The sequence below is a fragment of the Nuphar pumila genome, chromosome 13 (genome assembly GCF_984573655.1).
Source record: "Nuphar pumila chromosome 13, dmNupPumi1.hap1.1, whole genome shotgun sequence".
NCBI lineage: Eukaryota > Viridiplantae > Streptophyta > Magnoliopsida > Nymphaeales > Nymphaeaceae > Nuphar > Nuphar pumila.
The window spans coordinates 6,993,492-7,004,107 of record NC_143261.1 but is presented as its reverse complement, the minus strand read 5'-3'; the positions used below and the strand labels follow the sequence as shown (position 1 = coordinate 7,004,107).

Genomic DNA, 10,616 nt, shown 5'->3' with positions numbered 1-10,616 from the left:
CGAGTCATAGCTAAGTGAGCTGAGTTTTAGGATGACTCAACTGAGTTAGCCCATGATTCAGCCGAGTCATGTTCTATTTTGGCTGCCTCCTAAAAAATCAATAGGTCATGCGCGTAGAGTGAGTGAGTAAACACAAGAAATGCCAGTAGCGAAACACCATTGAAAAGACCATTATATGAGAAGCTTTCACAAACTAAAAAAGATAGCCCTTGCATTCCAATATCGAATAACAATGTTGAAATGAAGTCACCTTGCCTCAAGCCACGTTTTGGTCTAAAAAATTCCCTTCTTGCAATTGACACTAACAATAGTAGTGGATAAAAAAGGTAGTAGACATTCAATCCAAGAGATCTACCTTTTACCGAATCTCATTTTTCAGGGGCAAAGCAAGATATATTTCTAACTAACAGAGTCGAAGGCCTTTTCCAAGTCAACTTTAAGCACAAAGGAAGTTGATTTAGGTTGGTGTATAAAATGAAGAGCTTCAAGGGCCAGCAAAGTATATATATATATATATATATATATATATATATATATATATATATATATATATATATATATATATTGCCTACCCAGTATGAATGCACATTGGACCGAGGACACTACTTTGTACACTACACCCTTTAGCCTCTCTGTTAGGGTATTAGAGGCAACCTTGTAAACACTTCTCAACCAAGAAATTAACCTCAATTGTCCAATGTCATCAACCTCCCTTCCTTAGGAATGAGAACAATCATTGATTTGCATCGATCCATAGATAATTTTGCATTGTGAAAAAAATCTATCAACAATTGTAAAAAGGCATCCCACACCGTTCAAAAGGGGAATCCGTGTAGGACAAGTGCCTTCCATCATGGTAGAGCCCATACTACCAATTTAAGCTTATCTGTCATAAAGGGGTTTTTCAAGAGAGATGCAGTCCTCATTAGGTAGGGTAGGCAACTACCACTCGGTTCCCATGGATTAATAGATCTGAAATAAAATTTTGTTATCACCTTACTGAAGCAAACACATGAAAATATTGGGTGTTGGCATCTTCATGCCAAAGCCATTGAACCCTACTCCTTTGAGGCCACCTAATTTCTTGACGAAGCTGCTGCTCTAATCTTATCACATAACTTTGATATTCATCCTCATCTGCATTCGAACACATATCCTGCTGCAATTGACAAAGATTATTTTTCAAGTGGAAATCAAGTCAAATTTAGCTTTGCCTTGTTCCTTCGTCCATTGAATCGGCCTCTTTCGGACATAGGCAATTTTCTTAGAAATGCGAACAACCCATCTACTGTGTCATTCTTTCCACCAGCTCTTCATCATGTCACCTAACCTTTCTCATGAAGTCACCAAAACTCGAATTTAAACCCTTTTGATCTTGTTGGCCAGCCCTCACCCCATGCCAACGAATTGATTGCATGATCACGTATGGTCCTTGGTTGCATAAATGCGCAAATATCATGATGCACATGCACGAATGAAGACAACAAAATAAATTGATCTAATTTTATCAAGCAACACAGGTTTCTCTTATTAGACCAGGTGAAACACCCACCACTAATTACACTACAAGAAATTATCTTTTTAGGGGCATTCCTTGGTGCGATGGTGTGAGTTTTAGGAAAACTTGTTTTAAAATAATATTTTTAATAAAAAAATTCAGTGAAAGTCAGACATCAAAAATATAAAAATTGGCTCGCACAAGTGATGGAGTTCGGGTTGAACTCAGGAAATGAGAAATACTTGTATTTAAACATACAAGCTAAACTACTTTTTATTGTCAAAAAAAAAAATTCAATTAATCGAGTGAATAAGTGAAGAGTGCAGCCCTCTACAGAAGACTTTAAACAATAATTAACGGTCTTATTACAACCCAAATAATTAAATAAATAACAGAAATAAAATCCTATTCTAAAAAAATGAAAAGAAAAGGCTTCAGTGTTTCGAGTTATCATTGCTCAACAGCTCCATTCTAAGCCTGTTGTTGCTCTTACTGCAACTAATGATGTTTTGTCCATGTATGGCTGGAATGATTTTGTGGATGGCAAGAAATATCAGGTTAACCCATCATGATATAAGCTTAGGCGTTAAATAAAGCTTGTCAATTTTATACATGAACTATTCAGAAGAAGAATATTGACATCATAATGGTCAATCAATTTTGGTTTGAAAAGTACATATTCAAATTGTGAATCTCAAATGCTAATTGAGCATGCAAGACAACAGAAAGTCCACCAACTGCTACATAACCTTGTTGGGAACAAATGTTATCTCATGGAGCTCTAAGAAGCGCCATATATCGAGTACAAAAGCTGAATATAAAGCCTTTGAAGGAGCAACAACTGAATTGATGTGGTTGAAATCTCTTCTAACGGAATTGGGAGTTGAAGAAGTTGGTTCTCGCATAGAATTTGTAATCAAGTTTATTTCATCTAATGATCAACTTGCAAACATTTTTATAAAAGCATATACGAGGACCTAGGTTTGTTACTCTTTAGAGACAAGCTCAATCTTGTTGAGATGAAGATTGGCTTGAGGGTGCATGTTGATGAGAAATCCAAAATCAGTAGGATGATCTTTCCATAATATTGTAAAATGCTATTTTTAAAGCTCAGTGAGATTGAAAACTTGAGAAAGAATATGATGGTTCAGAAAGAAAGATTGAGAGTTCTAATCATGGATGTAGGACAAGATCTTAGGCCAAACCAAGTTAAACCAGATGTCCTGTTTTGTGCGTGTGTTCTGCTCTCGTGCGATCTCTGTACCTTAACAATTGCCTTAGCCTTTCATTTAATTCAAAGCACAGTTTATCAATGGTTATGGTTCCCACAGCGCTAGTTATCAGTACATAACCAAAAGTGAGTTAGAGAGGGCTATTAGCATAGGGACAGACTTACAAAAGAAGAAAATTTGACCTCGAAGCAGATCTGAAATATATTTTTAATAGTTTTTTCCTTTAAAAGAGAAACAATTGAATGGATTAATCGTAGGGGCAATTTCTTTGTCACACGGCTTGCTGCTTCAGGCTATAAAACCTACATAGTAGGTAGGGTCAGGCCTAGTCAGCTTTTAATGTTTCTGTATTCATTGGCCTATCAGTTAATTCAGAAGAGGACAAGCTTGCCCCCCGTAACCGGGTTCTGCAGCTGCTTGTTTCGCATCAACAGCCCTCCAAAAGGGCAATTTCAGGGAAACGAACCCTGCATAACATGGCTTATGGGAATTTTATTGCACCACCACTCTAAAAGGTTCCATCCAATATCATTCTCTCCAAGGAGGGCAGATCAAATCATAAATTATATAACCCAGCATTCGTCAATCTTCATCACGCATCTCTCTCGAGAACCATGCATCTCACGAGCCGGAGCCGGAGCAGGGATGTACACTAACAAGCCGAGCCGGAGGAAGCCAAACTCGCCTGGTTCGGCTCGTTTACCAGCCCTACCTATGGCTCCATCAAACGAGATGTGCGGTGGACATTGAATATAAATGACGGCACCACACAACACAACTTTTGGTGTTGAGATTTTAGTACGCATTTAACTGACGATGAAATGACCATTCTTTGAGTCATGATTTTAAAGAGCAAACTTTTGAATCTCTTTAATTTAATACAAAATTATAAATGTATTCCCTATAACCAAATAGAATACACGTATTAGAGTAGACATTTTTTTTTCATTTCTTAGATGTATTTTTAAAGTGATGAACAGTCAACGGCTCATATTGCACTAAAACTTGACGACTAAAATTCAAAATATTTCGTTAGATCAATTCAACTTAAAATATAGGTTTAGCAAATCTGGATTCTGCAACCATCTTTTTTAAAAAGTGTTTAAAGCATTTATATATAAAATTGATTAGGAGCTATATATATATATATATATATATATATATATATATATATATATATATATATATATATATAGAGAGAGAGAGAGAGAGAGAGAGAGAGAGAGAGAGAGAGAGAGTAATGGGTCTGTGTTAAACCACATTCGTGTTAAATCCGAGCTAAAGCACGCTGACCGTCGCGCATGTTGATGTATGCTCAGCACTCAAAAAACACGAAAATAGTGTCTGAAACACGATTTTTAAGCAGAAAGACCTTATTAGAACATATGTATTACATTGGACAATTTTAATAGAGCCTTGTCAACATTCCGCAGTTAAACTGACAATAAGATGACCAATTCGTTCTCATTAGGTCTTATCTTTTAAACCCTCTCAAAGGGCTTCAATAAAGAACACCATTTTGAACGTTTGATAAATAACGTGAAATTACATATATATTATTTATAACGTACTTTTTTTAGGTCAAAGGATAACCCGTCATTGTGTGATACTTTTCGGGATCATAAAATCATATTTTTTCTTTGAATAAACATAATTCAAAAGCCGGTTCCCACTCACAAATTTTTCTTAGGGATAGAAGTATAACGACATTATTCTGCCCCGGAGAAAGTATTTCTACGATTTTACTTACCAAAGCTCAAATGCGCCATTCTAAGCCTGTTGTTGCTCTTACTGCAACTAATGTTGTTTTGTCCATATATGGCGGGAATGATTTTGTGGATGGCAATAAATTAATATCAAAGTATAGTTGGGGTGCACATTAACCGGTCCTGATATAGCTTAGGCGGTGAATAAATCTTGTCAATTTCACTACAAGAAAAATGCGTAATGGCGACGAATGCTATTCGTCGCTAATCCATCGTTGTACATGTTTACGATGAATTTTGCAATGGACTAGCGACGGATATCATCCATTGCATAACCCTAATCACTAAATTGCGACGGAATTTATCTGTCGTCAATCCGTCTCTAAGTAGCGATGACTTGGCGACGGATCATGTACGTCGCAAATTCATCGTTAAACAGAAACCGATTTGGTTAAGCGACAGAATTTAATTTGTCGTTATTTTTGTCACTACCATTTATCGACGGATTAAAGGTTTTCCCGACCATCATTTTGTCCTTGGTTGTTCCTTCGGTTGTCCCTTCGATTGTTGCGATCATTTTCTTGTTGTCTGCCTTCAAATGTAGGGTCATTCCTATCAAGCTCATCAAGTTTCTCTGCAACCACAAGCCCCTCAGCTAGCGTTGCAAGGTCATGCCGAATGAGTTTTTGGTTTGCTCATCCTTGCAATCCGTTACCAAAATAGAACAACCGATCCTGTTCATGCATTCTCTCCACTTTCAGCATTATCGAAGAGAATGCCTTGACATAGTCATGCACTGACCCTGTCTGTTTCAATGCCATCAACCTTTTGCAGTCCATTTTCTCTTAATTTTTAAGTAGAAAATAGTCTCACATTTTCTTCTAGAGGTCCTCCTACGAGACTATAGCAACCAATCTCCGTCGAACATCACCCAAGCGACGTCTCCACTAGAGAGTCGCTTCATTCGCAAAGTACATTGTTGTAGTCCGTAGCCTATCTGCGTTCTCCTCTATCCTCACAGCTTCTAAAAACTGGTCCATCTCGTAGATAAACCATGGGGGGGGGGGGGGGGACTTGCACTGCCGCGTGGCGCTCAGTGGGGTGTGCGGGGCAGCCATGCACTGCCCTACATCATCCTCGCCTCCAACCACAATATGAATTCTTTCTTGCGATGCTGCATTCATAGAGCATGTCATGGCACTTGCACGTGCAAACACACTTGAATACATCTATGTGTTAGATTCATTAGATGCAACTTACACCTTTGATTTTCATTCAATTGTTTAGAGGTAGCCGATGCACCTGATCATTCTTATAACTCTTTGCGTGCGTGTATGCATGTTGTTGGTGGCCTACTTCTCTTTCCAAAATTTCAATCATCATTTGACATCAAACTAAGTGGTAGGATGAAACTCAACCAATCTACAATTGAATAAGGTGATATTGGAAATAATCATTGATTATGATTTTCAATCTCCGCTACACATCCTTGAGCATCAAGGGTAGGATGCTAAACACCTATTCAAAAGAATTTTGGGGGATGGCATCAATTTACTAGCTTTTGTTATTTTTTTTTGAAAGGCAAGTTGGGGTTAGGTAGACCCCCACTAGTTATTATTCATTGTACCACTAGGGTTTGAACCTGCAATGTCCCACCACAAGGAGACGTGCAATGACAACTCCTACCAACCAAGCGGAGACCCCGTTTGAGAACTTGATAAGGCATAATGATGAGGGGAAATCATATATTTCTCACTTAGAGAATACAACACAGACTATATATGCAGTTACACAATACATGAGATATTCAAAGAAAATTATATCCTTAAAAATTTCCAAATGTACACATCTATCTGCCCATCATTATCCTCTCACTCAAGAGTCGGTCCTTGTCATTTAACAAGATCCAAATCTCAACACTCTCCCTCAAACTGAAGATTGGAGATCCAAAACTTCTAGTTTGCTTACCAAGAACATAAATTATTCCTTCCTTGAAGCCTTCGTAGAGAGGTCAATAACTTGATCCTTTCACTGAATATAGATAGTTCTAATGACACCTTCAGTGAGCTTCTCTCGCATTAGATGACAATCAATGTCAATATGTTTTGTTCTTTCATGAAACACTGAATTTGCTATAATATGGATCATCGCCAGATTGTCACACATTAGATTTGCAGGATCAGTCACTTTAACTTAAGATCTTTGAAGAAAAACTTTAACCAAGTTATTTTGCAAGTGGCATTAGCGATGGCACGGTATTCTGCTTCTACAAATAAGCGAGAAATCATATTTTGTCTTGGTTTTCCATGATATTGAACTTTTATCTAGAAAGTTACAATAACCTGATTACGATACAGCTTGATCACCGTCTATTTTAAGATACAGCTTGTCAGTTGTGTGGCCACAACAATGATGGAGGGTGATTGGTGCAATAATGCACTAAAGTGTGTATAATTATATTGCACCTGATCCTCCCTTCAGTTGTGGGGCCCAAAAAGTGGTGGAGCCACATTGAGGTCAGGGTGCACAAAAACAGGGTGGCAGTGCCCAGCCTTATCTTTTATGTGCCCGATATCACACCCAAGTTTTTCTCTCTCTCAACCCCCCCCCCCCCCAAAAAAAAAAAACGGAGGGAATTGATACGGCTGTTAAACGAACCAAGCTTGACACGTTAAGGCTATACTTCTGCTCTTTGTAAGCCAATCACGAGTTGACTTGTCTTCTAAAGGTATTGTTTTTAAGTATTTTTTGAAGCTTATTAATATATAAAATATATGTATAATATACATAAATATATGTTTAATCCATATAAAAAACATATATAATATGCATTTTATGTATACAAGATATATAATATATATGTATTTAAATATATAATATAAAAGTATATATACATATATATATTGTAAAATGACCTATATGAGTCAAGCCAATCGAGCTTGTCATGTTTGTGCTCGGCTCATTTACCTAAATGAGTTGGCTAATAGTTTGGCTCGCTGAGCTCAATTTCTGAGTTGAGCCCAAATGAGCCAAATGGAAAGTTGTTCATCCCATCCCAAACAATGATGGAGGGTGATCAAGTGCAGCAGCACACTAAAAATGTGCAATTACATTGCACCTGATACAGTTGCAAGTCATATAGCGCTGAATAACATGGCTCTTGCTGTTGTTACTTAGTGCATGCATGGTAAGAAAGATCGCGTAGGGCAAAGACTATTATCCTTGCAGGCAAATTTACGACACAATGATGACAAAAAGAAAGGCATGTGGAATTAAAACAGAGAGAAAGGCTTCTACGCAGTAGAAGCAAATCCATTCAAGTTGCACAACCGCTGCTAGTGTCTAAAGATGAGCTCCAAAGCTCGAAGTCCAAGAGCAAGTCCCCCCAGTCAAATTCAGGCTCAAGAGAGGCTGTTGCTTCTGTGGCAAATTCTTCATTATCTAACTCGAGGAATATCTCTGATAACCATGAATTATCTTGAGTTTGGACTGACGGGGCGATTGGCTCGAGCGAACTGGGAAGGGGAAGGTCCTCTTTGGAACGCTGGCCTGGCTGGGACTCCGATGAACTTGGTGGTACTGTAGTCGAGCTGCACAAATGGGGTACTCTAACTACGAACCTTCGGGCTTGTGGCCATATGAGAACCGGTGAAGGAACTCGAACTTCTTCTTTCACTTTCTGGGTCGCCCTCTGTTTGGACAAGTGGGAGTTCCAGAAATTCTTTATATCGTTTGCTGTCCTCCCCGGTATTCTACCAGCAATTAATGACCACCTAAAATGAAAATATCCAATTACTCAAAAAAGAACAAAACCATCTCTCTCTCTCAACATTTAATAATGGAACAACTTTCACGTATTTGTTTTCAATCTCTGTGAACTTTCGAGAGGCCAGGGTCGATGAAAAAAGTGATAAAGACGTTCTCTCTAAGGCATCCATTGATCTTGTGTGATCAATGGCAGAAAAGGGTTCAATGATGATACACTCGTTTATATATATATATATATATATATATATATATATATATATATATATATATATATATATATATATATATAAAAGACCGAGAGAAAGAGAAAGAGGGAGAGATTTCGCATTTGGAATGATGCCCTTAGACGGTACCTGTTTCCCAGTAGCCTATGCATTTTTGTGATGAGGTCGACTTCGTCAGGTGAGAACCGGCCTCGCTTTATATTGGGGCTTAGATAGTTTAACCATCTCAACCTGCAGCTCTTACGACACCTACGCAGGCCTGCGCTAACAAACAATATACTTCACAAATTAAAGTGAATAAGCCTTGTCAGTAATTTATTTATTTTTTGTCTATGCCTACATCGCTTGAACTTTAATGCAATATGAAAAGCTCTATCGTATCTAAGGGTGGAGGAGATCGGTTCCACTCATCCTCTATGTCATCCCCCATCTTCATAACCCTCTTCAAATTTATGATCCTAGTAGTTTTCTTCAAATCTGTCCTTATAGATGGATTCTACATGGTCGATTTAGTAAGAATCGATCCTTAGATAAAAAAATTTCAGTAAAAAATATGATTTTTAAATCATAAAATTTTGTATTTTATCAACCATTGTTTTTTGAAACACCAAAATATCATTCACACATGTTGGATTTCAGCGATTTAAATGTCCATCAACACTAAATGAATGACGCAGATCAAATATGTGGAGTCCGATTTGATCAAAACAATTGCATCAATGAAATCCCAATGAGGGGTATGAAGATAGGGATGACATGGGGAATGAATGAAATGGATTTGATCTAAGGGTGACTGTTGTTCTCTATTTTATGGTTCATTACTGGATTTTTATTGGTTTCTTTCTTCCAAAAAAAAGAAAAAGGAAAAAAAAAACCCACCTCCTTTCGAGCTACTGCAAGGTCCAACAGTTTCATAATTGAAAGAGCAAAACATAATCCACCAAGCATAGTGACAAAAGTTAAAAACGATAGTAAAAAAAACTAGCTATAATTTGAATTTTTTTAAATCGTGCATCTCAGCAAAATCTCGGCAATAAAAATTTTTTTTTATAAGAGAATATAATAAAATATTTAAAAATAAAGGCCACACAGTTTTTTTCATGATAAATAGCCGTTAAAACCCATGATATTTTGAATATATATATAGTGAGAAATGACCATTTAAAACGTTCAAGTAATTAGTTTCTCGCGATATTTGTCACTGTGCTACCAAGTCTCTTATTTGTTACTGGTTACTGGCGCACACCATAGTCTGAGACTTGTGCATCATACGAAACTGGAGCAAAATTCATGAACCCAAACACAAACTGCACAGGAAAACAGGTCAGTGAGATCGAGTGAACCTACTACAGCTGAAAATTTTGAAAAGTTCCACATTTATAAAAAAGAAAGAAAACACAAAAAAAGGTTTATAAATTCTAATGCACCTACTAAACCTGAAAATTTTGTCAAGTTCACAAACAAGGCTGTGTTTCAGCTCATACCAAGCGTATCCTTATCATGGGAACAAGTTCTAAAAGGGAAAAGGAGATCTAGAGAGAGAGAGAGAGAGAGAGAGAGAGAGAGAGAGAGAGAGAGAGAGAGAGTTGTTCTTGCCTGCTCTTGAAGGAACCAGATGCCAGTTTCCTTCACCATACTTCTCAATGCATTTTTGAAGCAAAACATCCTCTTCCTTGCTCCACGCTCCTCTCCGAAGAGAGCCTAGAGAGCAATTGGGGGATGATGCAGCCATCTAATTACACCTATCTACACTTCAATCCTTACCTGTTCTGTGCTAATCAACGGGTTATATACACACTCAATCTCTTTGGATCGTTTGGTTTGCTTGTTTGGAAGTCGACGTGCATATCAACCTCAGCCATGTAGATATAGCAACTTGCCTCCGTACACGCTTCATTTTTTCCAATTCTCACAGCTTCTCTTGTTGTTCCTTTTTTTTTTCGATAGTCAAGCTAGCTTCCCTTCTTCTTGCCATAACGGGGTTGGGTCCAATCCATAATTAATCAGCTACCAGTCCATCCGACCTGCCCATTCATTGGTAAGTGAAACTCACCTTATTACCAATGGCATCATATTCTACATGCGTCATTAGTGCTGGACCTAGGAGTGGACTACGAACTGAGCTTTTGGTGAAATTCTCAGGCCGGCCGGCTTCGCTCGAGGCCCCTCATTTGCATATATAAGCCAA

At 37.8% G+C, this 10,616-nt stretch overlaps 1 pseudogene; it reads right to left on the bottom strand.

The window, feature by feature from the left end:
* Positions 1–7,752: 7,752 nt before the first annotated feature.
* On the bottom strand, positions 7,753–10,160 carry LOC149817640 (transcription factor MYB75 pseudogene; annotated as a pseudogene).
* Between the last annotated feature and the right edge of the window lie 456 nt (positions 10,161–10,616).